The sequence below is a fragment of the Apodemus sylvaticus genome, chromosome 1 (genome assembly GCF_947179515.1).
Source record: "Apodemus sylvaticus chromosome 1, mApoSyl1.1, whole genome shotgun sequence".
Lineage (NCBI taxonomy): Eukaryota > Metazoa > Chordata > Mammalia > Rodentia > Muridae > Apodemus > Apodemus sylvaticus.
Genome location: NC_067472.1, coordinates 134,942,302 through 134,948,418, shown reverse-complemented (window position 1 = coordinate 134,948,418; position 6,117 = coordinate 134,942,302). Strand labels below are relative to the sequence as shown.

At 46.5% G+C, this 6,117-nt stretch overlaps 1 long non-coding RNA gene across 1 annotated transcript; it reads left to right on the top strand.

Moving 5' to 3' along the window:
* Window positions 1-3,928: 3,928 nt before the first annotated feature.
* Window positions 3,929-5,254, top strand: LOC127681786 (uncharacterized). Its single transcript, XR_007977170.1, has 3 exons — window positions 3,929-4,236; window positions 4,381-4,452; window positions 4,921-5,254. It is a non-coding gene; the product is annotated as an uncharacterized LOC127681786 (long non-coding RNA).
* The last annotated feature ends 863 nt before the right edge of the window (window positions 5,255-6,117 follow it).

The window sequence follows — 6,117 nt, the reverse complement described above, 5'->3', positions numbered from 1 at the left end:
ACAGACTCCAGTGGCTTGGGTAGACGGAAGGTGTTGGGGAGCACACGTAGCAACATTGTAACTGTAGACTCTGAAGGCTGTTCACTTCGCAACTATTAACCTTCCTGTCTCTCTCTGCTCACTGATGAAGTGTAGAGAACTGTCGCACACATGGTCTCACTGTTAAAAGGCTTCTGCTCCGTCATGACTGACAGCACTCAGGGCCTGGGCTTTCTGCTGTGTCTGAAACGAAGAATCCTTCAAGGTGCTCTCCCACAACTCCCCGACCCCTAAGGCTGGCAGCCAAGAGAAGCCCCTCACATAGAGCTAGGCAGAACCCTGCTCTCCATTGTGGCTTTTCTGAGAAAAAAAGGCTGCTTTCAGCACCAGCTTTGATGTCAGGGAGTTAAGCTATGCTGAGCTGAGGGAAGCAACCCCCAGTTTTACTTCACAAACAGCCGTGCAGGGAAGACTCGGGAAGCTGCCCGAACTCGTTTTCCACTTTGCTCTGGACTGTAAAGCCAGACCTCCAGCTGCATGAGTCACAGGACTGTCTGGTTCCTGGGTCGTCTTGGAGAAGATGACAGTGGTGTCTTTGGCTAAGGATGCTGGGAAAAGCTCACCGTGTGGTCACTCACTCACTGCTACGGCGACAATCAGTTGAGCAGCCTTCTGGAGACTTTTTTTCTGAGCTGTCTCTTGGTTTAGCTTATGAATTCTCTTTTGACTCCGGTCCTTAGAGGAAAGGCCAGCAGTGATAGAGATAGACGCTTCGCTGGCCTGAGGGGGATGTGCGCAGACTCACCTCGCCATCCTGCATGATGGACGGAAGAGTTCTTAGAAGAGCGCGTGCGGCTGCAGCAAAGAAGAGGGCAGATGGATTTTGTTCGGCTTCTCAGAGCTTCAGGTCTGAGACAACCTTAATAGCCAGCGTGGGGGGTGGGGTGGAGACACGGGGACACAGACGTGATGTCAGGACAAGGACAATGCAGTTCTATCAAGTGAACACATTACTGTAAAAAATGTGCAGCACTTTAAGGAAAGCATGCATTAGGTATTGAAGAAGAGTAATCTACAAGCTATACTGTTTATTAGGAATAAAAATGAAGATCAAAGCAGAACATTTAGTAGCTGCCTATTTGTGGTTTTTTTTTTTATGTGTATTCATGGTTATGTAGGCAAGAATATTTTTTTGTTTGGATATGCAAGAATGAGGCTGGCTCCGGAGATACCCAGGGGATGCCCATGAGGGCAGAGATGAGATAAAGAAACAATGCTGATGCTGGGGAGATGCCTTAGTCAGTAAAGTACTAGCCACGTGAGTATGGGGATGTGACTTCAATTCCCATAACGCACGTAAAAAGCTGAGTCTGCTATAACCCACTTGTTATCCCAGGGTAGGTAGAAAAAGGCAGAACTTTGGGACGTAAGTTACCCAGCACCCTGGCCAAATTGGCAAGTCCCTGGTTCCAGTGAGAGACTGCGTCCCCCCCCCCCAAAAAAAAAAGTTAAAAAGCTTGGGGCAGGTAAGATGGCTCAGTAGGTAAAGGCGCCCACTGCCAAGCCTGAGGTGAATCCATGGGACCCACAGGGTAGATAAAGAGAGAGAATCCATTCCCAAAATTTGTCCTCTGACCTACACACACACACACTCACATATACACTTGACTTGCACATACCACATACACGTACATGCTCACATTCATCACACATACATATCCACTCTCAGGTATGCCACACACACATATACATTCATATACACAAACACAGAGACAGACAGACATTTTAAGCTATTAAAAAACAAGAAAGCCGGGCGGTAGTGACACACACCTTTAATCCCAGCACTTGGGAGGCAGAGGCAGGCAGATTTCTGAGTTTGAGGCCAGCCTGGTCTACAGAGTGAGTTCCAGGACAGCCAGGGCTACACAGAGAAACCCTGTCTCAAAAAAAAAAAACAAAACAAATAAATAAATTAACAACAACAACAACAATAATAATAATAATAAAACAAGAATAAACTACAAAGTAGTTCCTGTGGGATGGCTCAGTCCATAGTCATGGTGAGATGAGCCAGCCCAGCGGCCTGTTCGAGTTCCAGAGCCGATGGCACGGTTGTCCCCAGCACTTGGGTGCGCACCCAACCAGGTCTACAGATCAAGTTCCAGGACAACAGCAGGACAGCCAGGGATGCACAGAGAACCCTATCTTGAAACGCCCCGCTCAAAAAAGGTTAATATTTGTTAAATATTTAAAGCAGCACCTGACATATAGAAGTTTGGGGGCAGGTAGGATGGCCTAGTAGGTACAGGCGCTCACTGGGAAGCCGGAGGTGAAGCCGGAGGTGAAGCCCTGGGACCCACACAGTAGATGAAGGGAGAGAATGCGAGTCCGGGTAACTGGATAACCAAGCCAGTTTTTAGTTGGTTCTTTACAACTGAGACAAGATGTTGGTACATAGATGAGTTCAGGTTGACCTTGAGCTTGTCACCTTCCTGTCTTAGCATCCCAAGTGCCATGATTGCTAGACTCAACCACCACGTCCAGCTCCAATTTTGTTTGTTTGTTTGTTTATGGAAACATGGTTTCTTTATGTAGTCCTGTATCCAGTTCCAATTATTTTATGTATGCATGTATGTATATATGTATGTATGTATGTATGTATCTATCTATCTATCTATCTATGGAGACAGGATCTCTTTACATAGTCCTGTAGAGCTGACTATGTGGATGAGACTGGCCATGAACTCACAGAGATCCTCCTGCCTCTGCCTCTCTAGTGCAGGATTAAAAGCCGAGCCCCATCTTTTATGTTGTGTTTTTCATTCATTGTGGTTTGTTTATGTTTTGGTTTTTGGTTTGGTTGTCGTTGTTGTTTAAAGTTTCCCTATGTGCCCTGGCTGTCCTGAAAATTACTTTGTAGAACTAGCCTCAAACTCAAAAGATCTGCCTGCCTCTCTGCCTCTAGAGTGCTGGGACTAAAGGTGTGTGCTACCAAGCCCCTGGCCAGTGTGTTTTAGATTCTAGGCAACGCTGGTTATGATGTAGTCTCCATGCAATCTGTGGTGGTCTGAGTATGAGTGACAGCTCCCTCCTCCGCCCCGCCCCCCACCAACAGGCTCATACGTTTGAAGGCTTGGCTCTTGGTTGGTGGAATTATTTGGAAAGGACTAGGAGGTGTGGCTCATTAGAGGAGATATGGCTCTTTGGGTAGGCTTTGCGCTTCAGAAGCCCATGCCCTTCCCATTCAGCTGTTTGTGGGTCAGATGTAAGGCCTCAGCTACTCCTGCCATGCCTGCCTGGCTCCCGCAATGCTACCTGCCACTCCGGACATGGACTCTAACTCTCTAGAACCATTTGGCCCAAATTAAATGCTTCATTTTACAAGTTGCCTTGGTCCTGCTGTTTTATTATAGCAATATTGTTTATTTTAAAACAGAGAAAGTGAGACATAAACTCTCTATTAAAAGCAAAGAGAGCCGGGCGGTGGTGGCGCATGCCTTTAACCCCAGCACTTGGGAGGCAGAGGCAGGCGGATTTCTGAGTTCCAGGACAGCCAGGGTTATACAGAGAAACCCTGTCTCAAAAAATAAGCAAGCAAACAAAAAAGCAAAGAGAAGGTAGTTTTAGGAGGTAGAACTAGGATCTGTGGTAGATAGGAAGGCTCCTAAGCTGAGAAATAATTCCTTTTTTCTTATTAATTCTCTTTTCATGTAGGAAAGTTATTTGAGGAGTTGGAGGAGAGGAAATATGATCAAAATATATATTTCACATTTACATATATTATCTGTATATGTATATATACAAACACACATATAATATGTGTGTGTTTTGCCTACACAAGTGTCTTCGTATCATGTGTGTGCAGTTTACACAGAGCCAGAAACAATTGCTGGATCAGCTGGGACTGGGGTTCTAAATAGTTGTGAGTTGCTATGTGGGTGCTGGGAATTGAACCAGGGTCTTCTGGGAGAACAGCCAGAGCTCTTAAGTGCTGAGCCACCTCTCCAGGCCTGTAAAAATTGCAGTTAGAAGAAAGTGCAGGTGTGTGTACTTACAGTGTAAGGTGAACGTGTGCAGGTGTGTGTACTTACAGCGTAAGGTGAACGTGTGCAGGTGTGTGTACTTACAGCGTAAGGTGAACGTGTGCAGGTGTGTGTACTTACAGCGTAAGGTGAACGTGTGCAGGTGTGTGTACTTACAGCGTAAGGTGAACGTGTGCAGGTGTGTGTACTTACAGCGTAAGGTGAACGTGTGCAGGTGTGTGTACTTACAGCGTGAGGTGAACGTGTACAGGTGTGTGTACTTACAGTGTAAGGTGAACGTGTACAGGTGTGTGTACTTACAGCGTGAGGTGAACGTGTGCAGGTGTGTGTACTTACAGCGTGAGGTGAACGTGTGCAGGTGTGTGTACTTACAGCGTAAGGTGAACGTGTGCAGGTGTGTGTACTTACAGCGTAAGGTGAACGTGTGCAGGTGTGTGTACTTACAGCGTGAGGTGAACGTGTGCAGGTGTGTGTACTTACAGCGTGAGGTGAACGTGTGCAGGTGTCTGTACTTACAGCGTGAGGTGAACGTGTGCAGGTGTGTGTACTTACAGCGTGAGGTGAACGTGTGCAGGTGTGTGTACTTACAGCGTGAGGTGAACGTGTGCAGGTGTGTGTACTTACAGCGTGAGGTGAACGTGTGCAGGTGTGTGTACTTACAGCGTGAGGTGAACGTGTGCAGGTGTGTGTACTTACAGCGTGAGGTGAACGTGTGCAGGTGTGTGTACTTACAGCGTGAGGTGAACGTGTGCAGGTGTGTGTACTTACAGCGTGAGGTGAACGTGTGCAGGTGTGTGTACTTACAGCGTGAGGTGAACGTGTGCAGGTGTGTGTACTTACAGCGTGAGGTGAACGTGTGCAGGTGTGTGTACTTACAGCGTGAGGTGAACGTGTGCAGGTGTGTGTACTTACAGCGTAAGGTGAACGTGTGCAGGTGTGTGTACTTACAGCGTAAGGTGAACGTGTGCAGGTGTGTGTACTTACAGCGTAAGGTGAACGTGTGCAGGTGTGTGTACTTACAGTGTAAGGTGGGGCTAAAGTCAGCTGAGTCCAAAGGAGGCAATGGAGAGTAAGAATGGGAGAAGGAATTAGGAGATCAAACCGGGCAGTAGTGGTGCATGCCTTTAATCCCAACATTTGGAAGGGAGAGGCAGGCAGATTTCTGAGGGTCAGCCTGATCTACAGAGTGAGTTCCAGGACAGCCAAAGCTATATAGAGAAACCCTATCTCAAAAAAACAAAACAAAACAAAGAACAGCACAGTAACAGAAAATGACAAACCCTTGGAGCTTAAAAAGAAAAAAATCAGTGAAAGTGACGAATTTCATTTTTTTTTGTTTTGTTTTTTCTCCAAACAGGGTTTCGATGTGTAGCCTTGCCTGTCCTGGAACTAGCTCTGAAGACCAGGCTGGCCTCATACTCTGAAATTCATCCGCTCTGCCTGCATCTGTCTCCTGAGTGCTGGGACATCACAGTATGATAAACTTCTAAAAAAAATTTCTTTTTCTGCTGATTCTGGTGGCACATGACCTTAATCTTGTGCCTTAGGAGGCACAGGTAGGCAGATCGTTGTGAGTTTGATGCCAGCCAGCTTTGTCTACATAGTGCTCCAAGTCAGCAAGAGCTGCACACAGCGACCCTGTCACAGAAAAACAAAACTAATTCTCTTCAATCTTGCCAAAAAGCCTGACAACTATTTAATCCCTAGAATCTATAAGGTGAAAGCACAGAACATATGACCTACACGCATGCATGCAGACACATACAGACACAAACACATACACAAATACACACCACACACACACACACATTCACATACACACACTGAAAAGTAAAATAAAAATATATAAAATATAGGCCTCATGGCCTACAACAGTGTCCAAGAGTTAGAAACTTTGCTCCACAGGACTCCAGACCTCCCCTCCTTAGAGAGGAAGAGAGGCCCTCAGCTTCTGTCCTCCCTGACCCAACTCAATCCCCCCCTCAACTGATCCTCTCCCCACACAATTTCCATCTCAGAATACTCCCACCCCAGTGCCGCTGCCACTAGAAGTAGGGGACTACTTTAAGGAGTTTCTCTTAAATATGTCAATAAA